General features: G+C 48.5%; 1 pseudogene; it reads left to right on the top strand.

Moving 5' to 3' along the window:
* The window catches only part of LOC147725026 (uncharacterized), a 59930-nt pseudogene that overhangs the window by 27126 nt on the left and 10248 nt on the right, over positions 1 to 22556 (top strand).

Genomic DNA, 22556 nt, shown 5'->3' with positions numbered 1-22556 from the left:
ATGGACCTTGTTGGAAGGAAAATAGAGCGCAGCAATTCAATGGTTCATCGCCAACTCCAATGCCCTAATTAGAATGGAAGGGTGATACACCCAGAGCCAGAGAGCCTCAGCCTGGCGGCATGGCTCCTGAAGACCTGGAGTTTCACACCTGAAGCTACCAGCAAGTACAATGGCAGGACTCAGGGAGGCAAGGAAGCCTACCACTAGAAAGTGCTACGTAGCAAAGTGGAAAAGATTCTCTGAATGGTGCATTAGGGAGAAACTACAAAGGAAAACCACAAGTGAATCCACAGTACTGAAATACTTAACGCATCTACTTCAAAGCAAACTAAGCTGCACTTCCTTAAGGGTGCACTTCGCGGCAATAGTGGCCTACACAAGAGGAGAAACCGGGAAAAGCTTCTTCACCTCACAGGTAGTAAAACGATTTCTAGAAGGAGAAAAAAGTATCGCAGGGCCAGCACCAGCATGGAACCTCAACATAGTACTAATTCAATTGATGAAGGCACCATTTGAGCCTATTCACAAGGCCACGCTGCATATGCTCACGCTGAAGACCGCGTTCTTAGTAGCAATCACATCACTATGAAGAGTAAGTGAGCTGCAAGCGCTAACACTACAAGAACCCTACATCCAAATACACAATGCCCGCATTGTAATGAGGACTGACCCTCACTGCCATGGCAAAAGTGGTGTCACGGTTCCACATTAACCAATCAATACAAATTCCAAGTTTTTTCCCAAAGCCAGCCACGAGCACAGAAAGGGCGCTACACACGCTAGACGCCAGAAGGGCTGTAATGCACTACATAGAAAGGACAAAGGAGTGCAGAAAAACAAAGCAGTTCTTTGTTTCCTTTGCCAGCAGTTTTTTGGACGACCAGTGACCAAAAATAAAATTACACGGTGGATTGTACAAACAATTCAACCCTGCCACAAGCAGGCAGGACATCTATCCATGACATTTGCCAAGCAGCAACATGGTCTTCAGTGTATACTTTCACTAAGCACTGCTGTGTGGATATTCAAATGAACAAGGAAGCACAAGTAGGACAAAAGGTCTTACAACACATCTTCAGTACCCAGAGCTCATCTTCCACCCAACCACCACAATAAGGACAAACCGCTACAACGTCTATGCACTGCATAGTGAATCCAGAAAGATTCACACTGCAAAATGAATAGTTTCTTACCGGTCAGTGTAGTTTTGCAGCTTGAAGACTTTCTGGATTCACTAGCGAACCCACCCGCCTCTGCCAGAAAGATGAGACCGGAGGAAAGGGATTAAAGATGAACAAGACATTGGAAAATAAAAGGAAAAATGAGATGACACAAGACAAGAAAAAAGAGTCCGAAGATGGTGACCAAAGGTGTTAGCTTCCGGAGGAAGCACGTCAAGGTCACGAAGGACACCAAATGGTGGTATGTCGACGCCCACTCTGATTCCGGATTCAACCACTAGATGGCAGAAAAATGCACAGCGTAGTGAATCCAGAAAGTCTTCCAGCTGCAAAACTACACCAACAGGTAAGAAACCATTTGTTACTGCAAATGTTGAAATGGAAGACATTTCAAGTAGCAAATGTAGGAGACAAGACCGCAAGTGTGAACCCGATATATTAAACATAGCCCCCTTATCTGAAGAGGCCTATGCAAAGCCATTTGTGTCCGTGCCAGTGAAACCGTTTTTAGGAACAATGATAATGAAGGTAGCACTGTGCCGTGCCAGTCCTCCGACTGTAGTAAGGAACACACAACTTTGACTGAAAATGCCTCAGTGTCACCTCGTAGCATTTGCCCGATTCCCCGCGATCCAGTTGATGTCCATAATATTTCTGCTGGTTTAAGTCCCTCACTGAAAGGTCCTCTCGCCAGCCCAGTGCAGAAGAAGAGCAGCATCAAGTTGAGCCTGAGCCACTCGATGCCCTTAAATCCCCTGTAAAGTATGTTGATGTTCAGGCTGCATCTTCCAAGGCAATTGTATCTACTTTAACAGTTCCAAAAGAACAAGTGCCTTCTGCAGCAGCCAATATAGATACAGAAAATCCTTTAGAAGTTATATCAAGCATAGAGAAGGGAAACATAATGACCTCTACTCCAAGTAATACTGTGGCTACTGCATCATTCAGAGATTTTGTTCGCGGTTCAGAAAGCGTATTTTCGGTCATAGACTCTAGCCCTGTTCAAACATCTGCTGGTAATGTTCCTTCCAGCAGCATACTCATCCGAAGTAGATCCCTCAAGCATAATGTCCTTAAACATCATAATCCGTGATGAAACATCTCATTTAGGGGATCCTGAGCTAAGCAATGCTGTGTCTAGCGTCAGCGGAGACAATGTACCAACCTTAATATTGTCTTTTCCAGGTAAAATACAAGTCCAAAATGCTGGCAGACCCGAGAGTGCATCTGCGGAAGAGTCTGAAACCTCAAATAGCATCAGCACTTGCATGACTGATAATGGAACCTGCCGTGCTTACGCGAATCCGTTTTTACATCTTCCATCATGGCCTAAAATTACCACTGCCATGAATCCATTCCAAGTTCAGACCCCTCCTCTTCCAAGAAACATGTTTTCTGGTGGGCTGGCTTTAGCTCCTAAAGGTAAGATATATTAAGTAATTAAGTACATGTTTTTCAGTACGACTTTGGTCCCCGATCTTTAAAGTTGTCATTTTATACTGTGATATGCCGATTTACTATATTGTTTACTATAATCCAGTCTTGTAATCTTTTGGTAAATTTTCAACTGTTGCTAAAAGTAAGATTCGATGAACTGGGCTTTGGTAGGTTGAGGTATGTGACAATTGGTGGGGAGAGGCCAGCCTTCTTTTTTGGCTAGCCTTACAGTTAGGTTTGCTGCCTTGGCAAGGGAATAATGCTGATGGTGCTATAATTATATGATCGGAGCAATGTGAAGAGCTCTTGTTTTCGAAAAGCAGAGTCGACCGCTTTAGTCACTGCGCATGTGCACTGTACTACAAAAAGGGGTATTCGAGCAAAATTGATAATCCAATGACGGGAAAGGAGCGAAAAGCATTGGGAAGGTTGAATGTGCTTTCATTTTTGCCTGCGGAACCCCAAACTTGGTGAGGGATTGAATATTACTACCTTTGCAGTTGAGCTGTGTAGTGAGATGGATTGAGGAAACCTATTGATACCCAGAAACAGTCTGTGCACAATGGCAGGATTATAGGCCATGTAATTCACGAGTAGGAGAAAAGTGGCGTGAACAGGCGGTTGAAATTGTTTAGTGGGATTCTCCATTGTGCGCGTGCTGGATCATTAAGAGCTCCTGCATTATTTTTCTGCACCGTACACTATAAGGAAGTTGCTTTTCAAGCAGTTTTCAGCAGTCATTCATAAGGTGGCAACTAAATGTAAGCTGCTGATTCTGTGATGTGTAAATCTGCTTGATGTGACTTGAGCTTAGCAGTATCATTTCCCAGCGGAGACTTACTGTGCAATCCAGTGGTTGCATTTCTCTGCACGTAAATGAGCCTTTGTATCATTGAGCGGTTGTAAATTTTGTTTTTCCAGTATTGGATTTTATATAGATTCTTTTGTTTGTATAGATTCCCCACGGCCGATTGAAATCTTCCAGTAGTGGCTCATTTTTACAGTAAGCTGTGCTCACTTTAGATCCCTCCCTGCAGCGCCGCCCTTGTCCAGATAGATACCACACATGCGTATGCATGGGATAGACCTCTGCCACTTCATCTACTTAATCTAAACTAAAGGGCGATCATGTCTCCACATGTGGCTGGAGACTTGTAATGCATCATGAACCTGACCGAGTGTACGTTTCAACATCATGATGGAACCTAAGATCCAGGCCTTGTTTTGGGCTTCTGCCAACTGTGGTTATAGGAACATGTCTAAGGGTGACCCCACCTGCTGTGGGTATACGGTCTGCATTCAGGCCATGCTGTGAAACAAATGAAAATGGAGGGAGGTGTATTTTGTATTGAGCAGGAATATAAAAGGAAAACTGCCCCTGTGGTTTACTACACAGCGTGGACATGGAACACTGCAAAGGTGTTGACAAGTGCAGAGGAAGATGCGGAAAGATGAAGGAAAGGCCAAATCGAAGTGAGGATAGTGAAACAACTAAGCTGAAAGAAAGGCAGTGCTTGAGTGGGACAAAAGATATTGACCAAGGGAGGAGAGCCCACACTTGACATGGAATGTCTGAGGACTACGCTAGAATGTCGAAGCAGATCCTTATTGAATGCAAGGAAAGGTCTCCTGGCACTTAGGAGTCTGAAAAGGACTGACGAATATAGGAATCGGAGTTAATCCATTCATACCTGGGCATCCCACAGTATAGGGAGTGGGCAGGGCTGTGGAAATCCTGATTGTGTTGTATTACCTCATGCCTGAGCAAGAGCCCCTATAAGTAGTCAAACCCCAGTCCGTGGGGCCTGTATGAGTTTCCCCCAAGGATGTTCAATCTCCTGACCCCAAGGCTCATCACCATCCGAAGACGCGGAGGACCAGTGTGGTTCAGGGTCAGTTTGACCATGCAATTTGAAGAAGAATATCCAGACTTCCTCTTCGTACTGGTGAGTCTGAGCCCCCCCAGGTATTTGGGACACGCGAGTTCGTTACATTCAGTTGATAAGAACTCTAGTGTGGATCACCAGATTTTATCAAAGTGGGGGAGCCTGCGCATTATGCTAGCTGTTAACTTTTCCTTTCCTTCTACCTCCCACAGCTTATGTAACCAATCCAACCTGGTCGGGACACCCTCTGTACCCCACCTAGCCCGTATCACCTGTTTGGCTGCCCCCAAAGCCAGCGTAAATGCTCTTCCCTGACATGATCCCAAGGGGAATGTTAGAGCGTTGGGGAGCCCAAGTAGTATGTAGCTTTGGAATCTCTGCATATCGGTGTTGTAGGTAGCATTTTTGTCGGGTAGTCTGGAATCCCAGAAGGGCTGTATCTTAGGGCATTGCCACAGCAGATGTGTCAGAGTGCCCAACTGACCGCACCGGCTCTAGCAATGAGTGTTTCCCCCCCCCCTCCACCCCCCCCCCTCTACTTCCAGCACGCCACCCTGTCTGGGGTATAGTACCAGTAATGCGCTATTTTGAGTAATATCTCCTTTCCTGCTGCACTGCAGGAGGAGGCTCTGGCTCTGTGTACTATATCCTGCCATTCTTTTGGAGAGTATTCTCGCGTGCATTCTGTTTCCCACCTACGTTGTGCTGGAGTTTTACTTCGCTGTGTGGTTGCAATAAAAATTGTGGTTTTATCTCAAAGTACGCGTTTGTCTGAGTGTCTAGTTATAAACCATTTTTCAAATTTCGTTAAAGGGCAGCCTGCGTGTACGCTTATTTGCGGTTGTGTAACCCAGTGCCTTAGGGCCAGGTACGGCCATTACATTGTTTTAGGTAGGCCGTAGCCAGCTATCAGCTGGGAGAAGTCTATTCCTGCCACTTTTTTAACACCTCTAATCTGCAGTAAAGTGCTCAGCATATATACTGGGCCAATAGAAATATCTTAGCACCGTCTGGGTTGTTTTTGCTGTACCGCTATGACCGTCTAAGATGTGAATGAGAAAAAAACATGATTTGATCACGAAGCCTTTGGGGAAATACCAATTGTGAAGGTTCTTCGGGCTTTCTTACTCAGTATAACAAACCATTCTTAATTTGAAAAGCAGGGTAAGAGGGGAGTGATGTGGTATCTCTGGCTTTTTGCCATGCATTCTGGAGGGTGGGATCTTAGTTTTGTGCAAAGCGGAAGGTTATCTAATAAACATGGGGTTTGCGTGAGAAGAACGGAAAGGCGAGTTGGAGTCTTCATCGAAGAATGTTTAAGCAAGACATTAAACACAGGGTTGTCTGTTCCTAGAAGTAACTGTTCTGGGAGGGTATCCATCACCCCTACCTTTCCCTGTATGGTAACTCCATTAGGCGTTGTAATAGGGATATTGGCTATGGGATAAATACGGACATCCCTGTGCACACAGCGAATAGGTATCTGTTTGTTAGGACAGAGTTCTGATTCCTTTACTAACATGCTGCGTATAACAGACTGCCTACATCCGGAGTCCAAAAGGGCCTTGACTGTTTGTCCGTTCACGGTAAGACTAACAAAAAACAGGAACCACCTTCCTCTGTATATAGGATGGTTTGCGGAACAAAACTAACGTCCATCGTTTCATCGTGGTTTTTCTTTTGGGAGCAAAATCTGGCTATATGGCCCCACTCGCCGCATTTATAATACTGAGGGGCTTTAAATAGAGTGGCTTCACTTTTGGGAATACGATTCTATAAAAGGCTTTCTTTTCTTCTCGACTGGCCCACGTCCCGATCTGAAGCGTGTGGTTTTCTCTGGTTTGTATGATAATGGCTTCGGTTGAGCCGGGGCAAAGGACGTCGCCAAAGCCACTGCTTGCTCTCTATAGAGATTGGTCTGTTTGAGCCATCTTTGGGTAGGTGCAGGCAAAGCCTCCAGGAATTGCTTTAAATAAATCAGTCCAATTGTTTCCTTAATAAATTCTTGAGGCCTGAGACATTTATCAGTAGCTGTTTTTAATCTGAAAAACAATGTCTTTGGGGTGTCTCTAGGATGACCCCGTTCCTTCTGAACCGCACCCGGAATGCTTCCGGATCCACCCCCAGGTGGCCAGTATGACCTTTATTGCTTTATAATTTGTAGTACCTGTGGGGTTTGCCCCAGTCAGCAATGGTGCCAAAAAGAATGGCCACTTCACCTCTGGGGGCCCTTTCAAAGTTCAAAAGGAATGCATCCGGGTCCTCGACAGGCTGATACTTTTCTAGTGAGATAGTGGGATAACCGGCATGTACTCCTGGTCGGCTCTGTTGACCTGAGGACGAGAGGGCCTGTCCTTCATCAACCTTCATCAACCTTCTGAATACAGTCCGCTTGTTGGGTTTGAGAGGCCTTGAACATATCTCTATCAGCTTGAGCAGACGTCATTTGTCTCTTGATGGCCCATTCTAGTTTTTCTTGTCTGCGTATTAGTTGCTGTATAAAGTTCTCCATTATGCCAGACTAATGGAGCGCTGCCCGCATTCTCCACCAAGTGTCATGTGAAATTGTAATCTGTGGGGACCCGAAAAAGACTTGTACAGCTTTGGAATGGGTATAATAGTCCTTTATTGAAGAACAGTATGTCCACAGTCTTCTAACGGCCTTTCTTTTCTGGTGTTTGTCTCCTTTTCTCAGATGCGCCATTCCCGTGGACGACTGACAAGTCAATGATCATCGTTGGACGGAATGACGGCCCAGGTAAGTATTTCTGGAATTTTCTTACTAGTTATGTGGAGAAGGGCGTGGGGGACCACCAATACCAAAATAAGAAAAAGAATACTAACCAAGCAAAAGTCAGGAGGCCGGGAGCATTGACGAGTGCACTTTCATAAACGCCTCCCCTTTATTCTGCGATCTTACCCTTGCCCTCCTTGTCCCTCCCGACCTCTGTTTGTCTCTCCCCACAAGTAACCCCGTAGGCGCCCACACTCCTGCGAGAGCCTTGACCCTCCGGGGCTGTAGCAGGACTCTTCCACTCAGCTCTGCGGCGGCTGGATGTCTTTGCCTACTTCTCCGGTCTGGACACCTGCTCTCCTCTCGTAATTGTCCCTCTTCTCTGCAAGGAACTCCTCTCGCACCAGGCGCACCACTCCTTTTCTTCTCCATATATCAGCATTCTTGGCCCCGCCTCCTGTGCTCTCTTGTCGTCCTTATTCCATCGTTGTCCACCCCTTGTGACCTCCTACGCAGGTTGTAATTGAGACCGTCTTAAAGGGCCCACTGTCATCATGCTCATCTCCTGTGTGGATGGACTGCCGCATTCCAAACTGGTTTAAGCAAAGAAGGGGGGACATATAAGACGTAATGTAGTCTTTACCTTCCGTTTCTGGAACTCTCCCGTCCTGGCAAGTGACTTCCTGACAGTGCTTTAGATCCAATTGCCCCTTTGAATCAACAATCTTTTCTGAGGCAGAAACCATCTGCTGAATGTTTTAATGAGGAATTCTATTAAAAGTTGCTTTAGGGTACTGGAAGAGAGCGCTCCGCTACACTAAGGAGGTACTCCCATAAGCACCTAACATCCCATTACTAGGACTCCCCACCCCGACTAGAATAACCACATTGAAATGTATCTCCAAGTGGTTGGAAGCGGGTGTGAATTCGGTTGGGATGTGTGCTGATAATATACTAATGAATCACGATATGTTTGTAAGGGAGCAAGGAGTCCCCGGCACCTTATATTTTCTCTACGCTAGCATTAGTAGGTATTTTAGGAACACTTGGGCCATCGCGAGAACGGAACCCCCAACGCACGAGCTAGTGCACTTGCAATATCTAATGGGAAACGGGGGACACCTGACCAAATGGTTGTATAGGGGTATACGTAATCACGCTGCAGTCTCATTACAGGAACTCAGAGATAAATGGAATGTGGATTTAGGCCCTGAACAAACGGACAAAGAATGGGGGTGATACTGGAACACCCAAAGAAGATATGTCACAACCCTAAGTTTAAACTTATACAGTACATGGGGGTGCAAAGAGCATACCTGACTCCATCTAGGCTGCATAAAATGTTCCTGGATGCGGCGGATACATGTCCCAGGTGTTATGTGCCACAAAAGGACCTGGTACTCATGTTGTGGGCTTACCCACAATTGATACACTTCTGGGCAGAAGTGCAAAGTATAATAAGTGAAGTAGCACCAGAAGGGGGAGAAGATACGCTTGACTATTGCATTTTAGGACTCTGGCCCAGGCACAAAAAGAAGGGACCACAGCATAGGTTTGCCAACATAGCATTGATCCTGGCCAAACGATGGATCATGATGAGATGGAAAGCTGCAAGGGCACCGACAATATTGGGATGGTTACGAAGAGGTCGTTCACTGGGGCAGAGCAGAACATATGGAGGTACAAAGAGAGGAAAACAGGGGGCTGAGAAAGAATCCGATCTCACTGGAATGGAATGCGATACTAGAGGGGTTCATTGCCATGGACGTACCCGTGCAGGAAAATGGATAACTTAATACACTGAGCGGCACACTTCACTGGATAAATATGGGGCAGATCCGATTGTGGCCCACAGTGATAGACCGTAATAGGCACAAGGAACCTTCCAGGAGAAATGATAAAGAAGATGGAATAGGTTTTCTGTGTAGAGACCTAAGTATATTATCATATGCTTCTGTGGTAGGGGGGTAGTGGGTGGGATAAATATAGTTATGTTAAATATGTTGGGAGGTGGGTGGGTAGTATTTCATTGACTCATACTGTATAACATTTGCTGTAACTGCTTATGTACTGAAAATATTTACAACAAGGGGTGGTGAGGGACAGAGTCTCTGAATCAAGCAGAAAGCTCTCACCCAGTCAAGAGATCAGGGCTAGATCCAACACCGTTTTTTAGCTCACTGCACCATCCCAGTTTCAGAACCTGGCTGTGTGCAAATTAGTCTGTTCCTGTCCCAGTGCATGATGGGAACAGGGCAAACCAAACTACAAAAGCCAATTCTTACACTGGGAAGGAAACAAGCTCCCGGGGACCGGTTTCTGGCATTACAGCCGTCTTCGGCCCGGTTTGCTTGAATCCTGATGGTGCAATGAGCAAGGGTCTCACATCTGAGAATACCCTTCCACGCTTAGGGTGGACAAAAATATTTACAACAAGGGGTGGTGAGGGACAGAGTCTCTGAATCAAGCAGAAAGCTCTCACCCAGTCAAGAGATCAGGGCTAGATCCAACACCGTTTTTTAGCTCACTGCACCATCCCAGTTTCAGAACCTGGCTGTGTGCAAATTAGTCTGTTCCTGTCCCAGTGCATGATGGGAACAGGGCAAACCAAACTACAAAAGCCAATTCTTACACTGGGAAGGAAACAAGCTCCCGGGGACCGGTTTCAAGCCCTGATCTTTGGACTGGGTAAGAGTGGTCTGCTCAATTCAGACACTCTGTTCATCACCACCCCCTTTTGTAAATCGATTTTGGCCACTATAGGTGTGGCAGGGTATACTCAGACATGAGTCCCTTTCTCACTGCTCCATCAGGATTCAAGCAAGCCGGGCCGAAGAGGCTGAAATGCCAGAAACCGGTCCCCGGTAGCTTGGCTCCTTTCTGGTAAAGAATTGGCTTGGTAGTTTAGTCTGCCCTGTTCCCATGATGCACTGGGCCAGGGACAGACTGATTTGCATATAGCCAGGTTCTGAGCTGGGATGGGGCAGTGAGATAAACAACGGTGATGGATCAAGCCCTGATCTTTGGACTGGGTAAGAGTGGTCTGCTCAATTCAGACACTCTGTTCATCACCACCCCCTTTTGTAAATCGATTTTGGCCACTATAGGTGTGGCAGGGTATACTCAGACATGAGTCCCTTTCTCACTGCTCCATCAGGATTCAAGCAAGCCGGGCCGAAGAGGCTGAAATGCCAGAAACCGGTCCCCGGTAGCTTGGCTCCTTTCTGGTAAAGAATTGGCTTGGTAGTTTAGTCTGCCCTGTTCCCATGATGCACTGGGCCAGGGACAGACTGATTTGCATATAGCCAGGTTCTGAGCTGGGATGGGGCAGTGAGATAAATAACGGTGATGGATCAAGCCCTGATCTTTGGACTGGGTAAGAGTGGTCTGCTCAATTCAGACACTCTGTTCATCACCACCCCCTTTTGTAAATCGATTTTGGCCACTATAGGTGTGGCAGGGTATACTCAGACATGAGTCCCTTTCTCACTGCTCCATCAGGATTCAAGCAAGCCGGGCCGAAGAGGCTGAAATGCCAGAAACCGGTCCCCGGTAGCTTGGCTCCTTTCTGGTAAAGAATTGGCTTGGTAGTTTAGTCTGCCCTGTTCCCATGATGCACTGGGCCAGGGACAGACTGATTTGCATATAGCCAGGTTCTGAGCTGGGATGGGGCAGTGAGATAAATAACGGTGATGGATCAAGCCCTGATCTTTGGACTGGGTAAGAGTGGTCTGCTCAATTCAGACACTCTGTTCATCACCACCCCCTTTTGTAAATCGATTTTGGCCACTATAGGTGTGGCAGGGTATACTCAGACATGAGTCCCTTTCTCACTGCTCCATCAGGATTCAAGCAAGCCGGGCCGAAGAGGCTGAAATGCCAGAAACCGGTCCCCGGTAGCTTGGCTCCTTTCTGGTAAAGAATTGGCTTGGTAGTTTAGTCTGCCCTGTTCCCATGATGCACTGGGCCAGAGACAGACTGATTTGCATATAGCCAGGTTCTGAGCTGGGATGGGGCAGTGAGATAAATAACGGTGATGGATCAAGCCCTGATCTTTGGACTGGGTAAGAGTGGTCTGCTCAATTCAGACACTCTGTTCATCACCACCCCCTTTTGTAAATCTATGTACTGAAAATAGCATGCTGCTGGCTTCTAAAGAATAACTCCACTCTCACTTCCTTCCAATTCCACTCGCATGGTAAGACCATCTGGTCAGACCCATCTGGCCATCCCTTTTTATGTCTTATCTAAAACCAACTGGGTCTCTTTCCCAGGCTCAATCTTTGCAAGTGCGCCAGTGGGCGAAAGTGACCATTTCTAGTTTTACTCCCGCTCTAAAGAATAGCAGACCGTTTGGCCTGCTGTGCTGATGGAGATAATCTCTGTCTGGAAAATTGGATTGTTGGTGCTTGTCAGAAATTGTAATCTGTGGGGACCCGAACCGACTTGTACAGCTTTGGAATGGGTATAATAGTCCTTTTTTTAAGAATAACAGTATGTCAAAACAATTTTCCAATGGCCTTTCTTTTCTTGTCTTTGTCTCCTTTTCTCAGGGTCTTATGGAAAAGCACCCAGGGAGACTGACTACAGGCCAAATATCTCCATTGGACAGAAGGCAGGGCCAGGTAAGTATTTCTGGAATTTTCTTACTAGTTATGTGGGGAAGGGCGTGGGGGACCACCAATACCAAAACACGAAAGAAAACTAACCAAGCAAAAGTGAGAAGGGCGGGAGCATCGACAAGAACCAAAGAAGAGGTGCATTCATGAAAGTAAAAATATATGTGCACTTTCATAAACTCCTCTCCTCTATCCTGCAATCTTCCCCTGGCCCTCCTTGTCCCTCCCGACCTCTGTTTGATTGATTGCTGCAATCAATCAATCAGGACACTTGTAAAGCGAACTACATACCCATGAGGGTCTCAAGGTGCTGGGGGGGGGGGGGGGGGGGGGGGTCAGGGAGGGGGGTGCTGCTACTGATCAAAGAGCCAGGTCTTGAGGAGTCTTCTGAAGGCCAGTACGTCTTGGGTCTGCTTGTAGGTTGATGGGGAGGGTGTTCCAGGTCTTGCCTGAGAGGTGGGAGAAGTATCTGCCGCCGGAGGTCATTCTTCGGATGCGGGGGACTGTGGCAAGGGTGAGGCCAGCGGAGCTTGTGGGTGGGGGTGTAGAAGCTGAGTCGTCTGAGGTATGTTGGGCCGGCATTGTGGAGGGCTTTGTGTTTGTGGATGAGGAGCTTGAAGGTTATCCTCTTGCTGACGGGGAACCAGTGTAGGTCTCTCGTGAGGTGTGATGTGGCTCCGGTGGAGGATGTCGAGGATCAGACGTGCCGAGGCGTTCCTGTGTAGAGGGAGTTTCCGTAGTCCAGCCTGCTGGTGACGAGGACCTGGGTGACTGTTCTTCTCGTTTCGGTGGGGATCCACTTGAAGATCCTGCAGGGCATTCGGAGGGTGTTGAAGCAGGACAAGGAGACGGCGTTGACCTGCTTAGTCATGGAGAGGGTGGAGTTGAGGATGACCCCTAGGTTGCGTGCATGGTCGATGGGTGTCGGGGGTTGTTCCCAGTGATTTCAGACACCAGGAGTCGTCCCAGGCTGAAGCAGTGGAGCCCAAGATGAGAACCTCTGTCTTGTCCGAGTTCAGCTTCAGTCGACTGTTCTTCATCCATTCGGCGATGGCCTTCATTCATTCATTCGTGGAGGTTGGTTTTGGTGGTGTGAGGTTCTTTGGTGAGGGAGATGATCAGTTAGGTGTCTGCGTAAGAGATGATGTTGAGGTCGGGCGACGTGGGCGAGGGATTCCATGTAGATGTTGAACAGCGCTGGACTGAGGGATGAGCCCTGGAGTACTCCGCAGATGATCTGGGTGGCATTGGAGTGGAAGGGTGGGAGGTAGACGCTCTGAGTTCTGACGGAGAGGAAAGGATGTGGTCCAGTCCAGGGCCTTCTCTTGTTTCCCGGCGTTGTGCAGGCGTGTTCGTAGTGAGCGCTGGCAGACCGTGTCGAAGGCAGCTGACCGGTCCAAGGGGATGAGGGCTGCTGTTTCTCCATTGTCAAGCAGGGTCCTGATGTCATCGGTGGTGGCAATGAGGGCAGTTTTGGTGCTGTGGTTGCTGCGGCAACCGGCCTGGGACAGGTCCAGGATGTTGTTGTCCTCGAGGTAGCGGGTCAGTTGTTTGTTGACTATTTTCTCTGTGACTTTCGCCGGGAACGGGAGCAGGGAGATGGGTCCGCCTTGGGTTTCATGAGTAAGGCGCTGATCTTGGCGTGCTCCCAGCTTTCCGGGAAGGTTGCTGTCTCGAAGGAGATGTTGATAGCATACGGAGATGTGTTTTGGGCATGGGTCTAGCGGTGATCCGGAGTGGATGGTGTTCATGATCTCGCAGGTGTCCTCGTCATTGATGCTGGTCCAGGAGAGCAGGCGGTTAGTGTGGGGGCGGTGGTTTTCGGGCGGTCATGGCTTTGAAGCTGTTGTGGATGTCTGCGATCTTGCGGTGGAAGAACGTGACCAGTGAATCGCACATGTCCTGCGAAGGCGGGATGTCATTGGTGTTGGAGCTCGGGTTGGAGAGTTCCTTCACAATGTTGAGCTCTTTGCTGGTGTGTACGTTATCTAGGCGGTCCTTGAATGAGGCCCACTTGGCAGTCCTGTCAACAAAGTGCTCCAGGACTGTACTTGCCTTCCACAATGCTGGCTCCACCTCCTGTGGGGTGTCTGATCTTTCACAGTGCCGGGCAGAAAGGAAAGGAGAAGTCTGGTAAACGGAGTGCTTCAGAACTGGTTTGGACTGGGCAAAGGCCGCTCTCCCCTCAGAGAACAAAGGGTTTTGGTGTATAAATATTGGGACCCTGATCCCATGAAATTAGATCACTTTTGGACTACAAGAAGAAACCTTTACTGAGGAGAGGAACCTGAAGAAACAGAGGCTAGACTATTCCTAAGCTGAAGTGCTGCTTAGGGGATTGGCCTGCAGTGGTTACCTGACTGCCAAAGGAAGGAGAAATGAACTTTGTGTACTTTGCTTTCAACTTGTGAATGATCTCCAAGGGTTTGGAAAAGAGCTTGCCCCCTGCTGAAGTCTCGGGGACAACAGACTTCCACCTTCAGCTCCCAAGAGTTTTTTTGGAAGTGCCTGCTGCTGTTTTGGGCCTTCTGAGGGACTGCGTTTCGCAAGGAGCTTGAAGCGCGACTCAACAAAGCTGAAGCGTGTCGCTGCTGCTGCCGTCACACTTCTGAACAAGGGTGTCACCGTTGAAGTTGTCGCACTGCACCGCAGGGAAAGAAGCGTCCTGCAACGAAGAGAAAGCGTGTTGCCGTCGCTGCTGCCTGCCGTCTCACTTCTGAACAAGGGTGTCGCCGCTGGAGTTGTCGCACAGCACCACATCGAGAGAAGGGTCTCGCAACGAGGAAGAAGCGTGTCGCTGTTGCTGCTGTAGCATTTCTAAACAAGGCTGTCGCCACTGGAACGTCGCATTGCACCACACGGAGGAAAGTGCCTTCTCTCCCCCGAGAAGCGCGCCGCTGTCGAAGCTGCTGCCTTCGCATTTCTGAACAAAGATGTCGCAGTTGTAGTGGACGCATTGTGCGGAAGCTTCACGCAAACTAGGGAGAAGAGTGTTGCAGCTGAAGCTGTTGCTACTGCAGTCCAAGCATTGAACCGAGAACTTCTCGCATCCCCAGAGTAGCGTGCCACATCTGGAAGATCTTCACGTCTTTTATTGACATGAATGGGTGATGAATCAATCAGATTCTAAAAATCTGTAAAAAATGGGCGACTCCGTAAATCGACCTATTTGCAACACCCCAAAATGCCAACACTTCGCATCCAGACAACCATGCGCACAGTCCCTAGGGGATGCGCTATGGATAGACCGGTCAGGGACATTTGCTTATGCTTTTACCCCCTGGTATCCACCCCGCTCCCGCCTTCCCAGCTGACCCTCCCTCCCACGAACAGTACCTGCGCTGCTCTGTCCACATCGCGCTGTGACCGTCCCTGCTCTCTGCAGACGAGGTCGCTCCCCCACGCTGCTCCCTGACCTACCTCGCCTCTGATTGGTATCGTAGCGCTTTGCAGAAAGAGAAAGTGACGAGTGAATTTGCTGCCTGCATTGTTTTAGCATTACCGTATTGCGCTCTGTGTTAGTGCTCAGACATTGATTTTTACTGCTTAAGGCAGAGCTTTCCAAACTCTGTGTCCCGGCACATTACTGTGTCGCCTGCTACTGGTGGGTGTGTCGCGGGATGCCGCCAGATATGTGTGAAGAAAGGAGGAGACCGTGAGGCGAGCGTGTGCGCCCGGCACATATGCAGTTACAGAATGAGGAGGAAACGGCAGGCTCGGAGATCAATGTATTTATCACGGCGTAAGAAGGCCTTAACATTCTTGACCTTCTCACAAGTAGGGTGATTAAATACGGTTGTGAATGGGAACTCCTGCCAAGATGCAGATAATTGGAGCTGGTAAATTCTAGGGTAGCTGCAGGACTGATGTGTTTCAGTTCAAGCACTAACCCACCTGACTTGGAACCTCCCAGCATTCCTCTTTCTGTTTTGCATAATTTATGCACAACTCTAGGTTTCTGAATAGCCGGGTTTCAACAGGTGAAAATCAATTAAGAGCGTCGTAGCATATGTTTAGACCCGTTTGATATTTTAGTTTGTCTCCAGCAGCATTGTAAAGGCAGGGTCCGTGCGGGTGGCATTTCGAGTCTGTCCTCAGTGGCCCTGTTGGGCTCTGAACAGAAAGGGTGAAACGAGAAGCAGTTGATGACCCGGGCTTTTAGCAATCTCTGGCACCCAGAACATCATCCAGATGGTGACAGAAAAACGTCAATTATTTTTCGAATAAGTAAAACAATAATGTGATTTTTGGAACACCAGTTTTGGAAGTTTCGTACACTTTGTTCAGAAGTTGAAAGTTGACAAAATTTAGATGGCAGCAAAAGTCGCGCTTATGAAGTCTTCCGTTCACACTGTGTAGAAATCCCCGACGCGTGGACCACACCAAATGAATCGTTTCTAGTGAAAATGCACTGCATAGAACAGACTTTCCCAATGTCGCACCTCCCCACTCTGATTCAGGAGGTTCATTCCACAATAAAGAAGACACAAGCCACAACTGTTTGTCTTTTTTGGATGCCAACATGTTCGGCTCCCTCCAGATGTAGTTTCTATTTCTCACGGTTCTTCCCACCACATCAGTCATGTTCTCATTTTGCATATGGCCTTCCTATGCAGACCCAAGTCGGGGTTTGCAGAATATACAACTCGGAAGGAGCAGCAAATACTGCTGTTTGCCCTGTAAGGCCTGTGTTTTCTTATTATTCAAATGACGGCAAGGACCCTCTTTATTACCAAGGTGCACCCGCTCCAGCAGCAGGCATGGGGCAGAGCCAGCCTTTGCCAGGATAGCGCCCTGTAAGTGGATTGTAGCTGATAAAGACATATGGCTGTTTACTTGTTTTATTTGCTTGAGTTCTTGAAGAGGTGACATAACATATTGTACATTAAACTGCTTAAAATAAGTTTCTCATTGTGCAAATGGTTGTAATTTGGGATATTTTATACGTTTCCCTTCTCTCCATTCCTTCATTTTGCTTGTCACTCATACTCGATCAAATGTCACTCATAATCGCACTAAAATCATGAAAATGTCACACCTGCCAATCTGAAACCTTGGTAGCTATGTTTGTGTGGGCTGTGTGTGCGGGGGGGTGTGGTGTGTGTGTGTATGTGTGTGTTGGGTGTGTGGGGCATGTGGGGTGTGTGTGTGGGGAGGGGGAGTGTGTGTGTGGGGTGTGTGTGTGGTGTGTGTGGGGTGGGTGTGTGGTGTGTGTGTGTGTGTGGTGGGTGTGTGTGTGTGTGTGTGTGGGGTGTGTGTGGGGTGTGTGTGGGGTGGGTGTGTGGGGTGTGTGTGTGGGAGTGTGTGTGTGTGTCTGTGGGTGTGTGTGTGTCTGGGTGTGTGTGTGTGTGTCTGGGGTGTGTGTGTGTGGGGTGTGTGTGTGTGGGTTTGTGTGTGGGGTGTGTGTGTGGGGTGTGTGTATGTGTCTGGTGGGTGTGTGTGGGATGTGTGTGTGTGTATGTGTGGGGTGTGTGTGTGGGGCCTGAACCGGGGTTCGGGCTCGCTCGCTGCGCTTGCTCACGTTACCGTGTCCCTGAATTTCTTTTCACAAAAAGGTGTGTCACCAACATGAAAAGTTTGGAAAGCTGTGGCTTAAGGACATCTGCTGGCTCCGTGGAAGGCCGCCGGCCATTTTGCTGTTGTTGTTGTTGTTGTGTCGCCCTGCCCTGGTATCCACCCCGCTCCCGCCTTCCCAGCTGACCCTCCCTCGCCCCTCCCCCTCCACTATCCATTAATGACAGATGACTTTGCGTGCAGCGTTCACGCGCAGCGAAAGCGCCCCATGCGCGCCAAAGGTAAGCCCGTCTACGCCCGTCCGCGCCTGGACCGCGCCCAGCGTTGGTCCCCACAACACCCAACCCACTAGAGTCACTTATGATGCCGCAACTCTCCTCGCCCTCAACCCCGGACGAACACCACTATGCTACGAAGCTACTCCAGGACGTACCCACGGCCCATTCGCCTGCCTTTCCTGCAAATTCAACTGCTTCAGAACCCTCACCAAATCCTCGTTCTCCACACACAGCCCCGAACCTAACCGCCTGAAGTGCATCCTGTTGAACACCCGCTCGGTCCACAGACATGCATTAGAACTCTGGGACCTAATCGACACTGCGTCACCTGACATCGTCTTCCTTACTGAAACATGGATGAACACATCATCTGCTCCCGACATCGCCATAGCCATACCGGACGCTTACAAGAATATTCGAAAAGACCGCACCAATCAAACAGGAGGAGGCATCGCCATCGTCCACAGAAACACCATCAAAATCACTACAAGGTCCAACGACAATCTTGCAACCGCCGAACACCTCCACTTTCAGATCCACACCGACCCTAGGACCACACTCAGAGGCACCCTCATTTACAGGCCTCCAGGCACCCGCACTCAATTCAGCGATGACATCACAGAATTCATCACCCCACATGCCCTCGCCTCCGAGAACTACATTCTGCTAGGAGACCTCAATTACCACCTTGAAAACAAACACGACAGCAACACCACCACCCTTCTGGACAACCTGAACAACCTCGGACTCAAACAACTTGTTGATACCCCACCCACATAGCCGGACACACGCTCGACCCTATCTTCACCTCCAGCAAGCACATCTTCTTCGATCGCACTACAGATCTCCACTGGACGGATCACAGCTGTGTTCACTTCAGCTACAAAACCACCCTGACCCACATCCGTCCACAACCTATTCCTCGGAGAAACTGGAACAAAATCACCATCGACCAACTCCTCACATCACTCAACCAAAACCCTCCCACCCTCTCAATGGACCCAGATCAAGCGGCCACCAACCTCAGGCAATGGATTACCCACAGTGCAGACGAACTAGCACCCCTGAAAAAACACCAGATTAAATCAGCCAGCAAAAAGGCTCCCAGGTTCAATGATGAACTTAAAAAATCCAAGAAACTATGCTGCACCATGGAGAAGAATTGGAGAAAAAACCCAACCTCAGACAACATGGCCTCCCTCAAGACAGCCACCCGCAAACACCACTAACTGATTCGATCCGCCAAGAAATCAGCATTCAAGGATCGTCTCGACAACAACACTCATAACAGCAAGGAACTCTTCAATATCGTCAAAGAATTCACCAACCCCACCGCAGCATCTAACGACATCACTTCCTCCCAAGACCTCTGCGATGCGCTATCCTCCTTCTTCTACAACAAAATTGCTGACATCCACAACAGCTTCGAGAATTCTCCCAGCGATCAACCCGCCCCACCCCCTTCAGATCCTACTCCTCCAACTAACAACCTCAGCGCCTGGAACCTAATCACCACTGAAGACACCATTCGCCTCATGAACTCAATCCACTCTGGCTCGCCTTCTGACCCCTGTCCCCACCACATCTTCAACAAAGCTGACTCCATCATCGCACCCCAACTCCGCGATGTCATCAACTGCTCTTTCAACTCTGCCACCTTTCCAGAAAGCTGGAAACACGCCGAACTCAGCGCCCTTCTGAAGAAACCCACAGCAGACCCCTCAGAACTGAAAAACTACCGACCCATATCCCTCCTCCCTTTCCCGGCCAAAGTCATCGAGAAAGCCGTCAACAGCCAGCTCGCCGCCTTCCTTGAATCCAACAACTCCCTTGATCCATCTCAATCCGGATTTCGAGCCAAACACAGCACCGAAACCGCCCTCATTGCAGCGACCGACGACATCCGAGCACTCTTGGAAAACGGAGAAACAGTGGCCCTCATTCTACTCGACCTCTCCGCCGCTTTCGACAGTCTGCCACAGCACCCTTATACAACGCCTCAGCAACATCGGCATACAAGGTAAAGCCATGGACTGAATCATCTCATTTCTCACTGGGAGAACTCAAAGAGTCCGACTTCCCCCATTCTACTCAGAGGCCACCGAAGTCATCTGCGGCGTACCTCAAGGATCCTCACTCAGTCCCACCCTCTTCAACGTCTACAAGAGTCCTCTCGCCTCCATCGCGCGTCAACACAACCTCAACATCATCTCTTACGCCGACGACACCCAGCTAATCCTTTCCCTCACCAATGACCCCAACACCGCCAAAAACAATCTCCACGAAGGCATGAAAGAAGTAGCCGAATGGATGAAACCGAGCCGCCTGAAACTCAACTCAGACAAAACGGAGGTGCTCATCCTAGGATCTTCCCCCTCAGCTTGGGACGACTCTTGGTGGCCTTCCGCTCTGGGCTCAGCACCCACACCAACAGACCATGCACATAACCTTGGCTTCATCCTAGACTCCTCTCTCTCGATGTCCAGACAAGTCAACGCCGTCTCGTCCTCTTGCTACAACGTACTTAGCATTCTCAAAAAGATCTTCCGCTGGATCCCCCTCGAGACAAGAAAGACTGTCACCCACGCACTGGTCACGAGTCGACTGGATTATGGTAACACACTTTACGCCGGAATCACAACAAAATGACAGAAAAAACTCCAGCGCATCCAAAACCCGTCAGCGAGACTCATATTAGACATCCCGCGCCAAGATCACATCACCGGACATCTAAAAGACCTCCACTGGCTTCCCGTCAACAAAAGAATCACTTTCCGCCTTCTCACCCACGCACACAAGGCCCTCTACAATCTAGGACCCGAATGCCTCAACACTCGACTGTCCTTCTACATACCCACCCGCCAACTAAGATCGTCCAATCAAGCCCTCGCCGCAGTCCCGCGCATCCGGAAATCCACCATGGGTGGCAGATCCTTCTCCTTCCTGGTGGCCAAGACCTGGAACTCACTCCCCACCCACCTCCGCATTACTCAGAACCACATCTCCTTCAGAAAAAAACTGAAAACCTGGCTATTTGACAAATAATGAACCCCTTCCTCTAGCGCCTTGAGACCCTCTGGGTGAGTAGTGCGCTATACAAATGCCCGAACTTGAACTTGATAACACTGCTACACAGGGTACTCAACAAGTCCAGGACTAGCCGTATGACTCTAATACTAATAGCACCACAGTGGGTCAGGCAAACCTTGTTCTCACTGATAATGGAAATGTCGCAAGGCACAACGCACACGCTCCTCAACAGGAAGGACCTTCTAACTCTGCAAAACGTGGTTTCTAAGTTCCATATTAACCAAACTATACAAATACCAAGCTTTTTCCAAAGACCTAATCAGAAAGAGCATTGCATACCCTAGTCACCAGAAGGGCGGTCATGTACTACATTGAGAGAACAAAGGAATGCAGAAAAACAAAGCAATCCTTTGTTTCACTTGCAGACAGTTTTCTGGGACGACCAGTCACAAAGAATACCATGGCTAGATGGATCGCACAAGCCATACAATTGTACCACAAACAGTCAGGTCAACCCTTGCAAGCAGCACCGCTTGCTCACTCAGCAAGGAAAAAAGGAGCAACAGTGGCTTTCCTAGCAAGACACCAATTCAGGACATTTGCCAAGCAACAACATGGGCTTCAGTGCACACGTTCACAAAGCACTACTTTGTGGACATTCAAATAAACAAAGAAGCACAAGTGGGACAAAGTGTTACAACATATATTCACAAACCAGCGTTCCTCTTTCCACCCAGCCACCGCTGGATTAGCAAACCGCTACAAAGTCTATGCCGAGCATAGTGAATCCAGAAAAGATTCACGCTGCAAAACGTATAGGTTCTTGCCTGTTGGGGGGAGTTTTGCAGCTTGAAGACTTTTCTGGATTCACTAGCGAACCCACCCACCTCCACCAAGAAGATGACACAGGAGGAATAAGCAAACAAAAATAAATCCGAAGATGGCGACCAAAGGTGGGAGTTGACGTCACAGACGGACACTAAATAGTGGTATGTCAACGCCCACCAAGCCACGGAAAAAAAAGAGCAGTAATACTATAATTCCGGACCCAACCACTAGATGGCAGAATATTGCACAGCATAGTGAATCCAGAAAAGTCTTCAAGCTGCACTGACAGGTAAGAAACTATACGTTCAGTTTTTTAGATAAAGTAGCGATGATTTAGGGTTCTTTCCCAGTGGAGTTTAGAGCTTTTGCCTGACAGAATTCATGGTTTGAAACCAGGGAAGATAGCTTAGGGCTGCATCATTTCAAACTTATTAAACTAGAGATGTCTGCTTTGCTGAAGTCTGTAAAATCAGGCTTTCTGCTTGATCGAGTTTCACCCTCTATTCTGGAACGAGGAATGGAACCTATGTTGCCTGTGGTCCACGAGCTTCTGAATAGCTTCCTTGTAGCAGTACAGGTTACGAACAAGTGGAGGCAGGCGATGGTAGTCCCCTTGGCTAAAAAGCCATTGCTGGATCCTACTAACCCAGAAAACTACCAACCCATTTCTTTGCTGTCATTTCTGGCTAAAATTATACGGAAATATGCTCTAAGAGCTTAAGTGTTTAAAGTTGAACGCAGGGAAGACAGATGTCATGATTTTTTGAAAACAACCCAACATTGGTGGCCCTCTGGGTAGCCCCAAACCTTCAGCTGGCTACCCGGCCCTAAGATCAAGGTTAAAAACATGGGTAGAAAGTTTGATCAGAAACCTTCCTTTGACAGCCAAATCACAACTCTGGCGGGGAAATGTTTTGGAGTCCTTAAAACCTTGAAAAATATCCTGGGTGTGCTACTAGAAATGGCGAGAAACTGTGGTCCAGGCCTTGATTATTTCGAGGCTGGGCTACTACAATGTGTTAAATCTAGGTGTCGCAGCCTCACATGGT

Source organism: Lissotriton vulgaris, chromosome 4_1 (assembly GCF_964263255.1).
Source record: "Lissotriton vulgaris chromosome 4_1, aLisVul1.2, whole genome shotgun sequence".
Taxonomy (NCBI): domain Eukaryota; kingdom Metazoa; phylum Chordata; class Amphibia; order Caudata; family Salamandridae; genus Lissotriton; species Lissotriton vulgaris.
This window is presented reverse-complemented; position numbering and strand designations above follow the sequence as displayed.